General features: G+C 45.5%; 1 protein-coding gene and 1 long non-coding RNA gene across 33 annotated transcripts in view; one reads left to right on the forward strand and one right to left on the reverse strand.

The window, feature by feature from the left end:
- Positions 1-370, reverse strand: part of LOC144369281 (uncharacterized) — a 51,061-nt gene extending 50,691 nt beyond the window's left edge. For all 32 annotated transcript variants that reach the window (XM_078028662.1, XM_078028659.1, XM_078028658.1 and 29 more), the window contains exon 1: positions 220-370. The gene's annotated coding sequence lies outside the window, so the exon portion shown is untranslated. The remainder of the gene's footprint in view (positions 1-219) is intronic.
- Positions 313-8,296, forward strand: LOC144369285 (uncharacterized). The gene is made up of 3 exons (XR_013428758.1): positions 313-442; positions 1,990-3,927; positions 4,165-8,296. It is a non-coding gene; the product is annotated as an uncharacterized LOC144369285 (long non-coding RNA).
- Positions 8,297-16,171: the final 7,875 nt, after the last annotated feature.

Raw genomic sequence — 16,171 nt, forward strand, 5'->3', positions numbered from 1 at the left:
TTCCCTCCTCTTCACCTAAACGAACCGTGAAGAACCGACTACACTTCACGGTCAAGTTACAGCGAAGCCCCCCGACGCCAGAGAGGCAGGGAACGCGCTCAAGGTACCCAGCGGTCCCGGGCTGGATGGGAGAGCCGCGGGACACTGCTCACTTCCCTCCGCTCGGACTCCCGCAGGCCCCGGCGACCCCCGGCTCCCGCGCCCCCTCCCCGCGCTCACCGGTCTACACACCGCACACCGCAGGAAAGCGGCCCTCAGCGCGCACCGCCGCCGCCATGCTGAAGCGCGAGCCGCGCCTCCTCCCTCCGGGGCAGCCGGTCCTTCGCCTGCCGCGAGGCTCCTCGTCAAACGGCGGGCCCCAGCCCTTGGCTGGAGGTGCTAGACCCGAGGACCACGCCGTAGCCCATATCGGGTTGGAAGCATTATCCGGATGGGCCACAGGGTAGGTTGGATCAGGCGTAGCCGCGGACAGCTCCGCGGGGTCCTCGCGCTAGGGCCCGGGGGCGGGGCTGGGGCGGGGCCAGCCCGGGGCGCGGGTCGGCGAGTTGGAGGCGGCCGCTTGTGAGCGCCCGGGAGGTCGGGCTGGCGCTGCGAGCTCTCCAAGCTACCCAGGGCCGGGACCCACGAAGTGTAGGGAGGATCCACAGGGTGGATAAGACAGGGTGGAGAGATGGAAACCCGCTCCAGGAAAGCCCTGGAGTTTTGCAGATGAAGTACTTTGCTCGAGTTCACAGGCATTTCTGCATTTATTCTGATTCCAACGTGTGGCCGTCACACACGCGTATCCCAGGGTTTTCCCGTTCATCTCAGGCTCCGCTTTATGCAGTCTGTTCTTGCACAAATGATGCACAAACCTGCCACAAAGGACGGCAGGAATGTGTTGTGAGAAACGGACTCCTGCTCAGATGGTCTTTAAGGATGGATCGGATCAGGGTTAGAATGTTGAGACATACAGAAAAGTAAAAATCGGGGCAGAGCCGACCAAGACTGACATAGTTGGGTTGGGGTTGTGGCTCAGCAGTAGAGCACATGCAAGGCCCTGGGTTCGATCTTCAGCACCACGTAAAAATGAACAAATGAAACAAAGGTATTGTGCCCAACCACAACTAAAAAAATAAATATAAAAAAAAAAAGTGACACAGTTGTTGTGCACTGCTGACCTTTGTGGCTAAGTGAGACAAAAGCCAGTTCAGTATGGACAGCCCAGGTCAGATGGGTGGCAACTTTCTGGTCTTTGTTGTGGTCAAGCCTTCAAATGCTGTAAGGTCAATAGCAAGTTTGTTTTTTATTTTGGTTGGCATGTTGTTTATACCTAAATAATTATACATTTGAAATAATTATACATTCACAGGAAGTTGCAAAATTAGTACAAAAAGATACCCATGCACCATTCACCCAGTTTCCCGAAATGGTAATATTTTACAGAACTATAATGTGAAAACCAGGAAGTTGGCATTGATGCAACCCACTGAGTTTGTTCAGATTAATCTGTTTTGCATGGACTCATCTGTGAAAGTGTGTGTGTGGAGTTCTATGCAATTGTAGCATAAGTAGACTTATGTAACCACCACCACCATCAATGTACAAAACTTCTATCTCCACAAAGATCCCTCCTTTCACCTGTAGAGACACTCATCCACCCTCCCACCATCTGGAAGATGGCAACCACCAATCTATTCTTCATATCTATAATTTTGTAAACTTGAGAACATTTAGTTATTACCATCCTACTCACAAAAGAAGAAATTCATGTGTTGACATAAGATGAATAAAATTTATTTATAGATACCATTCAAATGTAGAGAGAAAAAATTGAAATAAAATATGTATTTCATTAAAGATTAAACTGAAACAAATACAAAAATAAAAAATAAAAAAAAAATAAATGGAGTCACATAGTGTGTGATTTTTTTTTTAAGAGAGAGTGAGAGAGAGAGGGGGATAGAGAGAGAGAGAGAATTTTTTTAATATTTATTTACTTTTTCTTAGTTCTTGGCGGACACAACATCTTTGTTTGTATGTGGTGCTGAGGATGGAACCTGGGCCGCATGCACGCCAGGCGAGCGCACTACCGCTTGAGCCACATTGCCAGCCCCGTGAGTGATGTTTTGAGTTGGCTTTTAGACTGTTGATGTCTATTCAAGTTGTTTTATAGTTTCTCACTTTTATTACTAAGTACTTATTATTACTGCCATTTGTTTTACCATTTGCCTTTCTAGCATATTTGGCTTGTTCCCAGTTTGGGGTATTCCAACCAAAGCTATCATAAACAATCATGTACATATTTTAGACATTTAAACTTTAAAAATTGTAGCAATTACATGTAAACTTTACCATCTTAACCATTTTAAGTGTGCAGAACAGTGGTATTAAATAAATCCATATTGTTGTGCTATCATAATCACCTTCTGTTCATAGTATTCATTTGATCTGTGCTGGGTGTGGTGGCGCATACCTGTAATCCCAGCTGCTTAGGAAGCTAAGGCAGGAGCATCACAAATTCAAGGCCAGCCTTAGCAACTTAATGAGACCCCATCTTGAAATAAAAACAATAAAAAGAGCTAGTGATACAGCTCAGTGGTAGATCACCCCTGGTTCAATCCCTAGCACTGAGGGAAAAATTCTTTACATTTTGAAAAACTGAAACTGTACTTACCAAATGCTAACTCCCCCTCCCTTTCTCTCAGCCCTACCATTCCCCTTTATGTCTCAAGAAGTATGCCTACTCTGAGTACCTCATACAAGTAGAGTCATACAGTATTTCTCCTTTTTCTCGTTGATTTCACTTTAGTAGCATTTGGCAGAATCGACCTTTAGAGATCAATAACATTTGCATGCACATGCGTGTGCACACACATATAACTCCATATATATGTCATGTATACAGCTGTTGCCTATATATAACTCCATCCCTGTGGTGTTTATATAGTCACTTGTCAAGGGACAATTGGGTTATTTCCACCTTTTGTCTATTGTGAATAATGCTGCCATGAACATGGGTGTATGAGTATGTCTTTGAGTCCCTGCTTTCAATTCTCTGAAGTGTATACCAACCCCATACCTATTTCTGCATGGGCATAAGATTTCATTTCTCTGGAATATGCCAAGTTCTAAGATTCCTAGATGTATCGCCAGTATATGCTCTGTTTTTAAAGAAACTGCCAGCTTGGTGCCGTGACACATGCCTGTTATCCCAGTGGCTTGGGAGGCTGAGGCAGGACGATTATGAGTGCAAAGCCAGCTCAGCAACTTAGCAAGGCCTTAAGCAACTTGGTGAGATCCTATCTCTAAATTAAATATAAAAAAGGGCTGGGGATATGACTCAGTGGTTAAATACCCATGGGTTCAATCCCTGGTACCAAACAACAAACAAAAAAACTGCCAAACTGTTTTTTCAAAGTGGTCTTAGCATTTTATATTCCCATCAGCAACGTGTAAGAGATAGATGCTCTCTGCATGCTCACTAGCATGTAGTATTATCACCATTTTAAAAGCTGTTCTAGCGGGTATATAGTGACATCTCCTCATGGCTTTAATTTATATTTCCCTAATAGTTAATAACACTGAACTCCTTCCGTGTGTGTGTGTGTTTTCTTAACCATCTATCTGCATATCCTTTTTGGTGAAATGTCTGTTTGTATGTTTTGCTCATTTTCTAATTTGGATTATTTGTTTGTTTGTTTTTCTCTTTTTGCCACCAGTACTGGGGATTGAACTCAGGACCACACACATGCTAGGCAAGAGCTTAACCACTGAGCTACAGCTCCAACCCTGATGATTTCTTTTACTGTTCAGTTACTGTTCATTTCTTTATTTATTCTAGGCGATTCCATTTTCAAATAGATAATTTGCGAATATTTTCTCACAATCCACAGTTTGTCCTTTCATTCTTTTAGCAAGGCCACTTGGCCATTCACCAAGCAACAGGTTTTTTTTTTTTTTTTTTTTTTTTTAAAGAGGCTGATGCCCTCACAGTGAAGCATCAAGTCTTTTTTTTTTTTTTTAAAGAGAGAATGAGAGAGAGGAGAGAGAGAGAATTTTTAATATTTATTAGTTCTCGGCGGACACAACATCTTTGTTGGTATGTGGTGCTGAGGATCGAACCCGGGCTGCACGCATGCCAGGCGAGCGAGCTACCGCTTGAGCCACATCCCCAGCCCCAAGGTTTTTATTTTGATAGTCCAGTTTATTAATTTCCCTTCATGCATTGTGCTTCTGGTGTCGTGTCTAAGAACCATATCCATAATTCATGGTCTAAAGCTTGTCTTCTGTTGATTTATAAAAGTTTTGTAGTTTGGGGCTTTACACTTAAGTCTTTAATCCATTTTATTTTGTTTTGTTTTCTTTTTGTAAGATGTGTGAGGTTGAAGTCGGCTTGCAGAAGTGTTCAGACAAGCTAGTCACTTCCTCCCCCAGGAGCCAGGAGTCCCCTTATCCTCATTTCTACAAAACTGCCTCCCACAGCCACTGCTCAGTTCCCGCTGAGTTTTCCCGAAATGAAGCAGTTCCCGCTTCAACCTTCAAGTTGCTTGTCACCTCCCAGTTATTTGGCCCAGACAGACTGTGGTACATGTTTAATTGAATAATAAGTGAAGAAGGATTTTTGACTGATTTGTTTTAGGGTGGGTGCTATGTAATAAAGTATTTGGCCGATCCTTGTTGCTGGTTCCTTGGAATTTCCTGAGCAACAAGAGAGCCCTTGGACCATGCATGATATGCAGAGTGGCAGCCTGGCCTTGCCAGAATTACCAACCAAATGATTCGAGGGTTGGGGCTTTGAGCCATGTGGTATCAGTCCATCCTCTAGGGAAAGGAAGGGGGCTGGTGACTGGGTTCAACTGAGGGGTCAAGGATAGAATCCACTATATCCGTGTAATGAAAGTCCAATTAAAACCCTGGACCCTGATGCTCAGGTGAGCCTCCCTGGTTGGCAGTACTCTGTGTATTGTCACACATAAGTGTGCAGGTAGCCTAATGTGCTCCTGGGAAATGACAGGAGCTTTGCATTTGGAAGTTGCTAGACCTTGCCCAATCTACATCTCTTCCTTAGGCTGGTTCTACTGGGTCTCTTTTAGCTATCATTAAATTTATGATGACAATGTAATATTGTATGGTGGTGCATATCCATGATCCAGTGACTCCAGAGGCTGAGGAAGGAGGTTCTCAAGTTCAAAGGCAGACTCAGCATCTTAGAAAGGCCCTAAGCAGCTTAGAGAGATCCTGTCTCTGATAAAAAATAAAAAAGGGTTGGGTTGGGGATGTGACTCAATGGTTAAGCACACCTGGGTTCAATCCCTGGTACCAAAAACAAGCAACAAAAACATAGCCCTTTGTCCTGAGTTCTGAGAGTCATTCTAGTGAGTTATCTAACATACAGGGGTAGTGGGGACCCCTGAATTTGTAGCCAGCTCTCAGAAGTGAAGGTGGTCTGGGGACTCCTCAATCTGTGAGGGCAGCCTTGTAAACTACCATGTTTTTAACCCATGAAGTTTATCCCAATTCTGAGCAGTTGGCATCAGAAACTATTACAGTGCAAACTCTAAAAGCACTCAATTTCTATTACACACACAAAAAAACACACCACACTATCCTAAAGATGAAACTATGCTAATCTATTTCTGAATTTGAAAAACAGGAGGCACCATTACATTTTTCTAAGGAAATGTTTAATTGGCAGTTTTCTAGAAGGAAAGCTTTTCAACTAGTACAAAAATATGAAATCAGCCAGGTGCACTGAGAAAACATGGGAAAGTCAAATTCTTTTTTCAAAGTAACTCCCAACTGGTGAGAACCCACTGGAAGCTCCCTTCTCAGAGGAAGCATGAGACATGACCTTCAGCAACTGATAAGAGTGGTGAGATGATGAACAGAAAATTACTTAAATGGTTATCACAAGACCAGAGAACCTCTGGAAGGTGTGGTCATTCATTGTGGCTCTCCACACTTTAGAGATTTAGTAATTTACCAAAACATTGAATCATCTCCGTAACTCAGTTTTAGAACGCCACCCCCCCCCCCGTCCCCATAACATTGTGGTCACTCTCATTTGCCATTCTCAGGACACCACTAAATCTCATTTGTCTCTGAAAAATGTCCTTTTCTGGACATTTCCTAAGGATAAAACCATATAATATGGACTCTGATATCTGCCGTCTTTCATTTAGAATAATGTTTTTGAGATTTTTATTTTTTTTGATAGCCATATTTTAGTGGTTTTCATCTTAAAAGAAGATTTCATTCCAAAAATTCCAAATCTAGTAGCATGCAGTTGCAATGGGAATTGCTTCTTGCTCAGATACAGACTACTTGTGGCCTCACAGAGAAGGTAATGTGCTACAGAGAAACAAGGACACAGGGTGTCCTATAGCAAGGGCCTTCAGTCTCATCCCCAAACTACAGCTGAACCCACGGGAGGAGGCCAGCCCAGGAAGGTCTGCAGGGCAATGCTCTCTAAAGATCCATCTCCTTAGCCTAATCATGGCTGGGCTAGGTCACTGATGGCTGTCCACCTGCTCAGCCTTGTCACTCTGGCACCTGTGACACCCCTCCCCGTGATCCACAGGATGTGGTGACCAAGGACAGGCACAGTTAAACACTGGCCTCCACAGGTAGAAGGCACCGGGCAGGCCATTTTCAGCTTCCTTTCAGCTCATGTGGTGGATTTCAAATCTGAAAGGAATTTTCCTCACATTCCTTCAGCTCCCAGGGTTTTTCTCTGGGGTGAAGAATTGATGTATGCCGAGTTCTGAGTTATACTAGTGGGGTTTCTCAGTTTTACCTGCCGCAGTCTGTCTGGGCACAATTCAGGAGCCACTTGTCAAAAGAAACTAACTTTATTTTTAGAACTACAAACGCCAAACAAAACAGCTCCTCAGGGAAAAAACCCTCAGAGCCCAACTACACCACCGGCTTCCACAAGCCTCTCCCCCCACACCACCCTTTCAACCTCCCACAATCCTCCTGCTCTTGAGGCCGATTGGCTGGGTTGTGTGGGCAGAGCCAAAGAAGTCCCCCAATGAGCAGCTCCGTGGAGGAGCCAATCAGCTAGATGTTGCTGGGGCCGCTGTGAGCCAATCATCAGCTGGCAGTCTGAAGGGCAGGGAAACAGCCCAATGAACATCCCCGCAGAGGAGCCAATCAGCTAGATGTTGCTGGGACCACTGTGAGCCAATCATCAGCTGGCAGTCTGAAGGGCAAGGAAACAGCCCAATGAAAATCACCGCAGAGGAGCCAATCAGCTAGATATTGCTGGGGCCGCTATGAGCCAATCATCAGCCGGCAGCTGGAAGTTTGCTGGCAGCTGGAAGTTTGCTGGGGCCCTTTGGCTGTGGCTCTCAACATTACCAAATTCAAAGAGTTGCTCTAGAGGTAGGCACAATGGCATGCACTTGTAGTCCCACACACTTAGGCAGGAGGAATGCTGGAATTCAAGACCAGCATGGGCAAAACAGCAGGATCCCATCTCAAAACAAAAATCTTAATAATACTAACTTCTAGCATGGTAGACTAGGAGCTTGATAGACCCACTTGCCTAAAAGGTGACTGTTCTACAAATTATCCAGTATAACAAAGAGCAGAAGAGCCAGCAGAGGCTCCTCACATGGTCCACATTCCAGGGTTGTAACCAGCAGGGGGAGCTCTCCAGCTTCTGAAGGGATGGCTCCACCACCAACACACACACCCCAAGGTTCTCTCCAGTATGAATTCTCTGATGTGTAATAAGGGGTGAGCCCTGATGACGGCTTGCCACATCCACACCTCCATCTTCCAAAGGGTATATGGCTTTGGGATTTTTATTTTATTTGTTTTGATACTGGGGATGGAACCTAGGGCCTCACACAGGCTTCATAAACTTTAGGATATTTTAAATATAAGATTTAAAGGGACTTTTTTAGATGGGAATTTTAGATTAGAAATAAAGTACAAGTGTACTTTAGGTTAATGATTGGTTAGGAGACTTAGAGTCTGGTTATGTAGCTTGGCATTAGTTAATAAGAATATAACATATCTCGGGAAAAATAGTAAATCTTGGGAAAATCTGAAAAATGTAAATTAGTGACGTATTTTATTAATGATTCTGTACTTTTAATAATTACATAACTGAAGGTCATATCCTGGAAAAATGTAAATTAATGTTACATTTTTTGTACCCCCAATCATGGTTAAGGAAATGTCATGTCTCGGCAAAGTTTTAAATTATATAATCAATGACGTATTCTGAATCTATAATGATGAGAAAAATTGTAATAAAAGATGACCCAGAGAAAGCTGCATCTCTCTCTGGAGATTGCTCCAACGGAACGACTCCTGTCTCATCTTTTCGCCGATGCCACTCATCCTTCAGGACTCCCTGGACCCCGCTAGGGCAGGACCCCGGCAAGAATGCATTTGGATTCACTGTACACTATTGCAACACAACTTTTCATTTACCTAATTGAACACGATGTAGCATTGCACCCTATGTTACTCATCCATGTACCTGGGGGAATAATGTCCATCTCATTCCACCATCTATCCTGCCCCATACATCCTTCCCTCTCCTCCCTCCCATTTGATCAAGATTTCTCCATTTCTCACATTCCCCCCATTTTGGATCAGCATCTAGTTCTAAAGAGAGAACATTCAGCCTCTGGGTTTATGGGATTGGCTTACTTCACTTAGCATGATAGTCTCCAACTCCATCCATTTACCTGCAAATGGTATCATTATATTTTCTTTTAATGCTGAGCATTAGTCCATTGTGTTTACATAGGACAATGTTTTTGTATCCACAGCAGAACATCTAGGTTGCTTCCACAGTTTAGCTATAGTGAATTGAGTTGCTATAAACATTGGTGTGGCTGCCTTTCTACAGTATGCTGATATTAAGTCCTTTGGGTATAGACCGAGGAGTGGGGTAGTTGGGCCAAATGGTGGTTCTAATCCAAGTTTTCTAAGGAACAATAGAGTTTTGAACTGGCTGTTGGTCACCTGGTGGTACTCCATTGGGTCCTCCAAGCCTGGCTCATTCTGCCTCCCCCCATTCTCTGGGATGAGCCAGATGTTCAATCGTGTCATCTGCAGTAAATGGCTTTTCTATGTCCTGTTCCTCATCAGCTTGCAGTGCTGGGTCTGCCCCCAAGATGGAACTGAACAGTGGATGCACAGGCATTGCTCCAATGTCCTGCTACCTCCTGACATGGAAAGAACATCTCAGAGGCTTGTTGTATATCCACCCTCACCCCTGCTTTTCTTTTTAATAACTTTATTTATTTATTTATTTATGTGGTGCTGAGGATTGAACCCAGGGCCTTGCACATGTGAGGTGAGTGCTCCACCTCTGAGCCATAACCCCATCCCCTACCCCTGCTTTTGCTATCTCCCATTGAAGTCTTAAGTGATCTCATTCCACTCATTCTAACAAGCCTTTAGACATTCCCCATCTCCAAAACAAGAACTTTTCTTCTCTGATGGACACCCCTCATTCAACACCCACATTTGCAAGTTCCTGCAAAGATAAAAAAATTAGGTGCTATACTAAAATTCTCAGAACAGATGCTCTAGCATTGAAAATGCTGCAGAGACAACTTGGCTACACCATGAACTAGCTCTGCCATTGACTTCAGGTCCTTCCCTTCTAGGAAAGGAGGCCAAGTGCTATCCAGATGCAGCTAATAGAATTATCTCTGTTCTCTGGCTTTGATTCTTCAGAATCAAACACACACACATTCTCTCTCTCTCTCTCTCTCTCTCTCTCTCTCTCTCTCTCTCTCTCTCTCTTTCTCTCTGAAATACAATTTGGACCACAGCACACATATCAATATGGTAAATACTAATTATTTACAGAAGAAGGTTCTAGACCATGTGTTTGCTTGATGTGATTGTTTTTATTATTTTCTCAAGAGGCTAGGAGCAAAGAGGATCCTGTGGCTGTCCTCCTTAAAGTCTTCCATGGCTCTTCCTTTCTGGCAAGTCTCATGGGTTGTACAGCCAGGAAGGGGAATGAATTTGGAGGCCAGAGCTAAGGACAGCCCAGTCTGTGAAATCAGATTTGGTGTTTTCTGGCACAGTTTGGAACACTGACACCTGAGCCCAAAGATCTGTCCAGAGAGTCAATTTTGAAAACACTTGTTTTTACACATGAAAGGCACATCTTCATGGAAAGATTAAAGGAAGGAAATGTGACTTATAATTACTGCTAAGCATCTGTTAGCAGTTGTGTATACTAATATGGCCCATGAAGAAGGCCAAATTTATGCCCTGTTTCCAAACCTCATACACACATACACACACACACACACACACACACGCACACACACACACGCACACACACACACACACACAATTCTAACAATTAAAACATTCATGACACCTATCAAATAATTGTGAAAATGGGTAAAAGTATATGTATACAAAAAAATTTCAGAATACACTGCTGCTCAGAGCTTGTCAGAAACGCTGCCACTCAGAGGTGCTGGAGTTTTGCACTGACAGAAGCCACATTTGAAACAAGCCCCAAGGCCATACCTGAACACACCAAGCTCATGTGCTTGTACTCCACACTGGGTTCCTCACCTTGGCGCCCTTGGCCCATCAGGTCATATCCTTCTTAGTCTGTAGAGGTCTTCCCCATGCAGTGTAGACATTCAGCAGCACCCATGGCCTCTACCTGAGTTTTGCACCAGCACCCCTGACTTGTGATAACTCAAAAGGTCTCTAGGCATTGTCAAATGACCCGAGGGGAGGAGGAAAGTCACCTGTGTTGAGGGAGCCCTGCCTGGCCTGGACCAGGCTCTCAATAAACATCAGTGGAGAAAGGCATTGCAGTGCCCATGAGGACATGAGGACAACAGCAGAAGCCCTCTGTCTCAGGGGCTTGAATTTGCTGTGGATCCTGTACGTTCTGCAAAGGGACCCCAGCTTCCTAGATCCGATTCTATTAGAAGGTGTCCTTGCAAATGTGGCAACTGAGCAAAAGTGAGCTTCTCCATCCGTGTGGATTAGACAGGACCTCAGGTAGATCTGCAGGCATGTTGTAACCAACAGCCAATGAACATACGCTTAGAAAATCATGGAAAGACTAATGACGGGGGTGGGGTGCTTCACAGATGCCAAACCCACACCTGCCTTCTTAGTCTGTAGAGGCCTTCCCCCTGCAGTGGTAGACATTTAGCAGCACCCATGGCTTCTTCTTGAGCTGTGCACCAGCACCGCTGACTTGTGATAACACAAAAGGTCTCTAGGCACTGTCAAATGACCTGAGGGGAGGAGGAAAGTCACCTGTGTTGAGACCCATCAGCTTCAGGGTCACCTGGGACCTTGTTACAAATACACATTCTCAGACCCCGCCCCAGATTGGCAAAACCAGGAACTCCAGTGGGGCCCAGGAAACTGGTTAACTCTCTGTGAGACACAGGGACTCTGAGGTGGAAGAGGACTCGGGAAAGGCCCTGCAGTGAATCACTGTTTGGTGACAGACAGGTCACAGGGGCCATAGCATGACCAAGAGGTTGCAGGCCGTGGGGGATAAAGAGCCCAAAGCTGGAGACACATGGGAGGGTTTGCAGCCAACACTTCCCCCTGTGCTATCTCCATGACCTTGGCCAAGTGTCCTGATCTTTCAGTGCCTCAGTTGTCACCTATGGAAAATGGGGACAACCAAAGCACTGTTCCTCCTGCAACTATTGAGGAATGAGGAAGCTTTTATGATAAGATGCTTAGAAGAGTGCTTGGCTCCAAGACCTTCGGATAAGTCAACTAACTGGTCTTGTCTTCACCATCATTGGCCTGTCTTGCCCCCGACTGTTCCCCTACAAGCCAGCCAGGCATGTGCTTCATTCTCTGCCACATTCTCATCAGGGAGCCCTGGCCTGACCTGGACCAGGCTCTCAATGAACATCGGTGGAGAAAGGCATTGCAGTGCCCACGAGGACATGAGGACACCAGCAGAAGCCCTCTGTCTCAGGGGCTTGAGCTTTGCTGTGGATCCTGTATGTTCTGCAAAGGGACCCCAGCTTCCTACATCCGATTCTATTAGATGGTGTCCTTGCAAATGTGGCAACTGGGCAAAATTAGACGGGCCCTCAGGTAGATCTACAGGCATGCTGTAACCAACAGTCAATCAACACATGCTTAGAAAATCATGGAAAGACTAAAGGTGGGGGCGGGGTGCTTCACAGATGCTGTGTGTTTTCTTCCTCTACTTCTAGGATTCTCTCTACCCACCTCCTGAAGTCAGTCATACAACTATCCCCATTTCAGATATGCAAACACTGAGGTCCCAAGAGGTTACAGAACATGCCCAAGGTCATTGTCCAGTAAGCAGTGAAAGTGTTCTTCTCATGCTGGTCTCTGATTCCAAACCCACACCTGCCTTTCTTCCCAGGGCACTTCCTGGTCTGCACACAGGGATTACATGCCTTAAGACTGGGAGGACAATCCTAATTTCAAACCTTCTACCTCACGTTATGCTGAAGACCATCCTTAGCAGCAGAGTGTCTTATTTGGCTTAAGAACTCCATCTCTGGTAGTAATAAGATCTCTCTGCCACAGCCCCGCCACACAGCCATTTGGGACCACAGGAGTGTGGAGAAAGAGGACACAATTCAGGAAAGCGAAATACGAAGAAGCAAGAGCTGAATATAGTAGAACAGACAGGACCAGCAGAGAGAGCCCAGCTGAGAGGCCTAGAGAAGGGCTGGGGCGAGCCAGCACATTCCACGGGTATTGATGAAGTTCCGCTGTGTGCCTGGCACTATACTGAGAAGTAGACGCTGCACTGAGCACAGTCTCTGACCTTGCCCTGCTAAAGATCCCAGTCTGGGGATTCAAAGCTGGATGACATTGTCCAGCACTATGCCATTTCTTCACACCCCAGCTGACCTCCAGCCCCCAACACCATGGCCCATTTGCCTACAGTGAAGGCCAGCAGCAGCTTCCCGTCATGGCTGGCAGGAGTGGGTGGAGAACACCCCAGCTCTCTCACCCTGTAGGAGGGCTTCTATTAGTAGTATGTTCTACATGGACCCCCAGTACTCCTTATCAGGACTGTGCTTAGTCACTCAGTGACAACAACTGGCTGGTACACCCTGTCTTCCAGTTCCTAATCACTTCCTGTTCCCACCTGGAGTTTTCTAGCATCACCTCCCAAGAAAACTACTTGCTAACAAATCTGGATCACAGAGTCTCCACACTTTACCTCAGGGAAGCCAGAGCATGAAAGAAGGTTCTAGAAAGATATACAGTGATCCCAGTCTATCTGGCCATTTTGTGCCTGGATTTATAGTACTCCTTGGCTGCTCTGATTGCTCTGATAGGCTTAGGAGAAAAGACAAGCCATATTTTGGGATGTAAAGAGCATTCAGGCCGAGTCACTTTCACACAACCTACCAAGTAGGAGTAGAATCTCATGAAATTTTAAGTACAACAGAATGCCAAATGACTACTCATTCCAGTGAAGACATGCTGCAAATAAGACTTAGAACACGTGCTGCAAACAAGACTTAGAAAAGTGTCCTCAGAGAAGATTCTGTCATTCTGCATTTGTTTCTGAAAGTTGAAGCACACAGTTCTAATGAGCCCAGGAAGAGGTTGATACCCAGTTGAGTTGGCATATGATGTGCCAGAGCTCAGGACTTCAGGGCTGCTGTCAGGTGGTTCCCGGGCTCTTCTGGTCCTCACCTTCACTCAGTGTCTTTGTGTTGGTGATGTAGTTCAGCAATGGATTACTGGCCCAGAGACTTGTTCAGTATTGCTCCGTAGGAGCAAAACACTGTCACCAGTTGTAGGTAGCCAACTCCAGGTGAGAAACTTGATAGATGTTAATGCTCACGGCTTCACACCAGCAACCTGCCCCTCAGTGATCATGCTCTCTAAAATATACACCATGCTAAATTGTGTGGAAGCATTCTAGGTCTAGCCAAACCACACGATCTTTCAAAAACAGCCCAATAACATTTAGAGGATTCACTCTCCAAAGCAAGCTTGCCAATGCCTGAGCGCCCACACACTCTATTGGCGCCAACCTCACCTCCACACATCCAGAATGCACACATCCACCAAGATACCACTGCCTGTGGTGGTTGAGCAGCCTTTCCAATGGACGAGGTGGATGTGAATGTAACACGTGAATGAATTAGCATTTACCAACAACTGGAAGAAAAAAATCCATTCTCTAAGATATGATGACGGAGCTGCTCTGTGATCTAGACCATCCCCCTCTCCTGCATCCTCTCTCTTTTCCTCTGCCTCGATGGACCTCCAACTGAGCCCAGAAAGATGTGTCCTTTCTAGTCAGAAGCCCTGTCATGGCTTCCATTTCCAGGCCCTGATTCCTGGTTAACTGCAGCCAGAGCTCGCTTTCAAGGTAGTCTCTTCAGATCCCTTCCCTACCCTAACCACAGTGTGGGCTCTGGCCCCACCCTTACTCTCTACACCACCATTCCACATTAGGGTCTTCCTGTCCCTCTCTGTGACCCAGGACTGCCCATGACCGACCCCACCCAACAACAAGCTGTTGAACCAGGTGCCATCAAATGGAAGAAATGACCAGAGATGGCTAACTTGAAGATTTCACAGAATAGTCCATGAGACAAGGAATATCCTGAACGAGTGAAATGACATAAGAGGAAGTCAATGAATTCTAACCTCAAGGGCAAATCCTACAGTACACTGGCTCTCAAATTCAGCTACACACTGGAGCCACCTGGGAGCTGTGCATAGTACTGACCACTGGACCACCCACTGGCCCAGGGCTGATGGAATGGCTCTGGGCTAAGATGGGACACTGGGGTTTGTAAATTACCAGTTGAGTATAATATAAAGCAAACTTTGAGAACATTGCTTTTTCCCCACATGAAGAACTGTGTGCATACAGATGCAGAAGTACACAAATCTGCAGCATAAACCTCCTTGAGGGCCATAGATTAAATGCAGTGCAGTCACCAGCATCCTGGCTAGGAACACCACCAGCCTCCTATTTCCACCTTCCAGGTGATTGCAGCCCCGCCATCCAAGCATGGAGGAGTCCTCCCTGGTGAGAAATTTCAGTGTGCAGAATGGAGAGCCCTCTCTCCTGGGAGTCCCTGCTTTGACAATAAGTGCACTGGAGAAGTTGAAATCAAGTGGGAGGCACATGGGCAGGCTTCCTGGATGAGGCCCTATTGAAAGAAGGATGGGATCTGAGGAGTGGACCAGAGAGAGGAAAGATGGGAAGTACAGCAAGTACATTCAGAGCCGAGGTCAGGCCCAAAATACAATGTTGGCTGACAAGAGAGCCCTTGCACCAGGATCAACAATTTTGAGAAGGCAATGAGGACTGCCTGAAAAGATCAATTCCACAAAATTCCATGGAAACCCACTCATCACACCTTTCTGAAAACACTGGAAATGTAGGTTTCATGCAAGGAACTCTGGGTGACAGATGGCAAAGTTTGCCAAATGCAAACATGCCTACCAGCTCTGAGAAGCCATTCTCATTCACACTGCTTCAACCAGGGGAAATCCCCAGGTGCTCACTGAGAACAAGTTAGCTTGTGCCACTTGAAGCTGCTTCAACAAACAGCTTCACTTCTGCACTTCTAAGCTGTTCTCCTCAAGAACTTTCAGAGCACAGTTCAGGCATGAAACACAAAGGGTGCCAGAAAGAGATCTCTTGAATCTAGCATCACCAACGTGCAGTGAAAAAGAGGACCAGCTGAGAAGATCAGTTCTCCAAAGTCTCACTGACATCCATTTGTCACACTCATTTACAACATTCACTTGAAGTGCAGGTGCCCACATGAGTGAACTGTTTTTTTTTTTATCAATGGCACAGAGGCTTCAATGTGTAAGCATGCCTGTCACCTGTAAGAAGCAGTTTTGAATTCTTCTAGGTCCACAGGAAAAAAAAATAGCATGTGCTCACTTACAACAAAGTTAATCAACAAAGCAAATTGAAACTGCTTGCAACAAACAGCTTCCATTCTCCCATTCCCCAGCTATTTTCAGCAATCGCATCCAGAGTCCAATTCCAGCTCAATATAAAATGTGTGCTCCCAAGGAAGCCTGTATAATTGACATCACCCAACTTGGGGAGGCAAGGGGAATGCTGAGAAGATCAGTCCTTCAAAACTCCTACTTTTTCAGAAAACTCATTGAAAGGCAGGGTACCCACTTGCAGCCATCAGTGGTTGAGAGATGGCACAGAGGCTTC

This window comes from Ictidomys tridecemlineatus, chromosome 12 (genome assembly GCF_052094955.1).
Source record: "Ictidomys tridecemlineatus isolate mIctTri1 chromosome 12, mIctTri1.hap1, whole genome shotgun sequence".
Classification (NCBI taxonomy): domain Eukaryota; kingdom Metazoa; phylum Chordata; class Mammalia; order Rodentia; family Sciuridae; genus Ictidomys; species Ictidomys tridecemlineatus.